Here is a 5,443-nt window from a genome sequence, read left to right as displayed (position 1 = left end):
ATCAATGAACTTGATAAATGAATATGATATTAGTCGTGCTCCATCATCCTGTACATAAACAATCCGGCTTTATAATAGATTTGTATCTTGTGGTATTCAAAATAATTCTTGTAAATGTAAATGACAAAAGTTACTGTAGAAGAAATAGCCATGAGTGATACATTTGTAGGTGGGTTCATAGCCATTTAATGGGTGAATTAAACAATGCGTTTGAAAAGTATGAAAAATCTACATTTTCTTGTGATAAGATATGTAATATTTGTTTCTATATTTTATACTCTTTTCTGCACATACACATGTACAACCAAAACCGTACGTATTAAAAAATCAGCTTCTTTTCACGAAAGCGTTATCAAAATATATAAACAATTTACGAAATACTTGCACAGTTATTGGAAAATATAGTTGGAGAAGAATTTAGATTACTAGCATAGATAAGTAAGTTGAGAAATGACGCCCGTGTCGTGAAGAGGTCCCCCGATGATTTAGAGCTCTTTGTTTTTGTTTTTGTTTTCGAAATCCAGGCATTTTTAACTCTTTTTCTTTCGTTGCAAACCTATTTTGGGCTTCTTAAATCACACATGGATTTTCGATGCTGTCTGGGCATTTTATAGATAAAGTGTAGTTTGTCCGAACAAAGAGGAGACATGACATTTTTAGAAAGTGCACTCATTGCGTGAGCCAGTGTAATTTTATCACGCCAATCAGCTCGTGTAGATCCTTGCAAATACGAGGATTACCCTCATAACGTGGCAAAGAAAAAGAAAAGCAGCTTGTCTTCTTGAACACGAGCAAACATTGTAGTACGTTACTGAGAGAGCTGCACTTACACTCATAGCATTTTTGGAGAGATGATTTTTTTTTCTTAAACACTCAATAGTTGGTGCAGTTCTATCCCTCTCTGTTTCTATCTCATTCCTAAAGCTGACAGAAAGACAGCTAAGAGTTTACACACACTCTGAGGCAGTCTTGACAAACTACACGGAGTATAAAGGGGAAAAAAAGAGAAAGAGAGAGAGAGATCCGTTATAAATATGAGTTTTTTTATCCCTCTTCTTTTGAGCTCAGGTTCTGTCAATATCCGACTGTAAATAATCCAGAGTTAAATCAACGACGGCGGTACGCTGCAGGGGCGAGGAGAAATCTCCTCGCGGAAACAACACGCGCATATGACTCGGCGAAACGCCCTCTGGAATCTCAAGTTAAACATGGCGTAAAGAATTGGATTGAGGAAAGAGTGCGCGTACCCAAGATACACCGCGATCGTCATTGCCTTCGTATTGCCAATGTCGTACACGAACGAGTACAGCAGTACCTGGAAAAAATAGGGTGTCCAGCACACAATGAGACAAGTGAGAATAATCCCCAATTGTTTTGCTGCCTTGTCTTGCTTCCGAAGCAGCATCATCGCTTTGCTTCCTCTTCCGCTCAGGGCCGAGAAAGAAGTACTGAATGACTGGCGAACACGGCTGCGAAATCCATTCATGGCAGCGACGTCCATGGGAAATGTGAAGGAGGTTCGCTGGTCACTCTTTGGGTATGATAAGCTTCTCATTGAAGGCCGCGTGTCTGCGATGGTGGCGTTGCAGCGACAGTGCGTAGTTTCGTTGATCAGATCGAACGAGAACGAAGTCCTGCGTTTGGATGGTGCCTGCAATGCAGTTTCGCTGTCAACGTCGGACAGAATCGCGGGATCGCTCTGAAAGAACTCTCCTGCATCGTTGTTATAATTGATTCTGGAACTGATCGTTTGACTGTACCATTACAGTGGATGACATCTCCATTTTGGTGAGGTGGCACAACTTGATCCGGTTTAAGTGGCAAGCTTGGTACTTCCGATTCGCACTTTTCTGGCGAGGAAGGAAACACTGAGCTCGGATTTTTCCCTGGTGATCGAGTCAAATGATTCATACTCTCACACGCACTTTCCATGCTATTACCAAGTCGTCTACTAGGACTCGAGCCGCGGCTAGACCCCCTGCTGCTTGGACTGCAGTTTGGGCACATAACCATCCCATTGGAAAATAAATCGCATTCGAGGCGTTCAGGCTTCAAGGATCGCGGTGAGAGATGAGGTCGAGGCTTATTCGTCGGAGAGTCGACGGACATACGGTCACTCCTTGGTCTCACTTGCAATCGTGGCGAGGTATTAAGATCATCGAGGCCTTTAGAGGACTCATTATGCACCCTCCTCTCATTTTCCGCACTTTCATTGCGCGTCATCAGCGCTTCCCTCTCACCACCTTGAATCTCGAAAGATTCTTCACTACAGCCGTCATCGTGTTCCACATCGCTTGACTCAACATCTGCCAGCTTACCATCGCTCGACGGGGCCGAATTATCATTGACTCCTTCGTAAATACTACCGTTCTCTGCATCAGTGTCCTTGCGAAAATTCTCCTCACACTCCGCGCTCTCGTCTTCATCACACCGAGCCTCGTGGTCCTCCTCATCGATGCTGGCGTACCGTCGCACTTCACGTGCCCCCGTTCCATATCCTCGACTACGCCTCCTAATCATCGCCATCAGCTGGCGCTCGCCTCGTTCTCTGCGAACGGTCTTCTCGTATATTCCTTTCAAACGTTGCAACTCATGCTCTGTGATAAAGTTATGCTGGGACTCGCTGTCACGACGCGAGCTGCCCGGTCGAGTGGACATAGCGCTGCTCGCAATGCTCGACCGGCCAACGTCCATCTTGGCTCGCCGGTGAATGGCTCGGTAGATTTGGGAGTAGATTGCACAGAGAACAAACAGTGGAATGATATAGGTAAAAACAGCTCCGGCGGCCATCAACCATGAGCCAGCCTTGTAAAACACGAACATGGTACGCGACGGGACGGGGACAGACTTGAAGGCAAGTTTCCACGTGGTAGCAGGACCAAATATCAACACGACAGGCACGCCCCACACGCCCGCAATAAGCATCATGGCTCGTCGACGAGTGCGTTGTCGAATGTATTTGATAGGTGACGTGATCGACCAAAATCGATCGAGATTAAGGAGCACAAGGTTCATAATACTTGCCGTGGTGAAGAAGAAGTCCATGGTGACCCAGATCGACCGGGCCGAGTTCGGGTGGTCCTGCCACCGTGTCACAGAAAGTATGTCAAAAATATTGAAGGGTATCACAAATACACCGACAAGGAGATCGGCCACAGCGAGACTAGCCGTGAACATGTTACCAACAGTGTGCAGCGTGCGATCAAGTCTTATGACGTGTAAAACGAGCACGTTGGAAAGAGTCACGGTGAGGGAAAGGATCACGACCATGATGATCATCATCACCACCATGGTTTCAGAAGGTTCGACATAGTGCTCGTGTTCAACAGAGGTGATTTTGCTCCCGGGTAGATATTTGTGACGTTCGATGTCGATGAGATTAACCACCAGTGAGGCGTTGCCATCAATCACCCTCTCGGGCAGTGTAGTAGACAACATGACCGCCGTCGAGCTGGCGATGGGGGACACGGACTCCCACCTGTCACTGTCCCCTGGATCCATGATCACAGCATGCATCGGAACTTCGCTGAGTGCCACAAGCTCGTCTTGCCGGCAAAATATACAGACAGCAGCGCCCTGGTCACAAAGCGGCAGTACAGGAGCCGAGCGTGGCGCTCTTGTGAGCCGGTGAAATTGGGTACTTCAGCTCTCAGAAGCCACCTCCGTCGCCTACCAGCACCGCTACTGCTTATAAGCTGGAAGAAGCTAGTGATGGTGGTATTCCACGAGCATCTCTCCTCTCCTCAGTTTTATTCGCTCTCTCTCGTTCTCAACTGTCAACTGCTCTGCGCCGTCCGCATTTCATCCTGAAAGGCAGCACCGCATCGTTGCCATGCCTGAGCTACTTTGCATTCATTGTCTCCGCCTCAGGGGGATTTCAGCCCCTTTTATTCTCTATCCCTTTCTCTCTCTCTCTCTCTCTCTCCCGCTCTCTCTCTCTCTCTCTCTCCGTGCCGTGCACATCGAGACAGGCAGATGACAAACCGCGGAGAAGGCACTGGTCTATGGCAATCGTGGTGAATTTCATTTGACCATACTATCATCGTTTAGCGTTTGCGAATGGTCATACGAAATTTAGTTCATTGGATTACTAAATATATTTCTTATTGATTTTTTTCCCGCTTACATTTGCCCAGAATCGCATGTACATTGCCATGGTTTGTATTACTTTTTTCTTGTTCTCTGATGAGCACATTGACAAAAGGTCTGAAATGAGATACTACGTTTCTGTGAGCCATTCAGCGCTCTCGTCCGTGGTTGGCCTTACAAATTGATGGGTTTGGAGCAGGCGCACTGTTACCCAGAGCACCGTTAATGAGATGATTAAATGTGCTACTCTTCAAACACAATTTCTACTACTCATTATGTAGTTGGATGAATTTGAGATCGTGCATGCACATGAGACACATCGTCTCCTCTAACTCCTCCCCCTCCCTCCCCCACCCCCACCCCTCTCTCTTCCTTCTCTGATATCTGTCACCAAGACTTCACGATACGAATAGAGAATGGAATGTATCTACAGACTGCAAGAGTGGTTCAGTGTATAAAAATTATGTTGTCCCCTAATTGCCTCTCTCATTACGATCATAATGCATACATGTCTCAATTCAATTTCAGTTTGATGTATTCCTCCACTTGTACACTTTTGGCAAAATCAACAAGTTTCCTATCAAAATATAAACAAGAGTATTCACAGGAAACAGATATAATTACATGTGTGATATATACTTACATATATTCCATCGTATCTTAACGTGTACAGGTTGAGGAGAAAGTTATCGATCAGTAATTCGCTTTACTTGGATAAAGGCCCCTGTTTGTGTGCGTGTGTTTGTTTGTTTACCTCTCTACATGCACATATGTATGTATGTGCAGATATGCAACAACTTGAGTTGCTTTTAAATGCCAGCCACGTATGATGTATGAGCTGTAGAAGGACAGCACGAAAGCGTATACGTTAAAGTCAGATATATTATGTTCCCTTGAGTAAATGGCGCCCTCATGAAGTCTCTCCTACAATGAGTTTCAACTTTATTTCGCGCTAAATAATGAACTCTTCGTCCTTTGTCATCTGCTATCAATGATAAAGTAAGTCACGTTTTACAGTTGCTGGTATATTGAAGTATTGGGTTGATCATTTTCCTAATTTTGTAGCATCACCGTATGCTATCATCAGGTAATATCAGTTGAATTAATTTGTTCATATACATATTTTTTTTTGGAAAAATGAGCAAAGAAAATGGGATTCCATCGGGATTCGAACCCGAGACCTCCCGATTGCTGTGTATAGCCCGGTGCTCTACCGACTGAGCTATAGAAAGCCTTAGTTCAGTGTTCGTCCCAGAAACCCTAAATTCTCAATGCTCGGATGGTCAGAAGCTATAGCAGTGTGTTTGTGTGTGATACACACGCACACACTTAAACTTGGCATAAACCCGAAGGA

At 45.2% G+C, this 5,443-nt stretch overlaps 1 pseudogene; it reads right to left on the bottom strand.

Moving 5' to 3' along the window:
* Window positions 1–1,102: 1,102 nt before the first annotated feature.
* On the bottom strand, window positions 1,103–3,516 carry LOC139715486 (uncharacterized; annotated as a pseudogene).
* Between the last annotated feature and the right edge of the window lie 1,927 nt (window positions 3,517–5,443).

The sequence above is a fragment of the Diadema antillarum genome, unplaced genomic scaffold (genome assembly GCF_040938485.1).
Source record: "Diadema antillarum isolate AM-2024a unplaced genomic scaffold, OU_Dant_1.0 scf00000049, whole genome shotgun sequence".
NCBI classification, from domain to species: Eukaryota; Metazoa; Echinodermata; class Echinoidea; order Diadematoida; family Diadematidae; genus Diadema; species Diadema antillarum.
The sequence above is the reverse complement of the archived record's forward strand: the minus strand, read 5'-3'. Positions and strand labels throughout refer to the sequence as shown.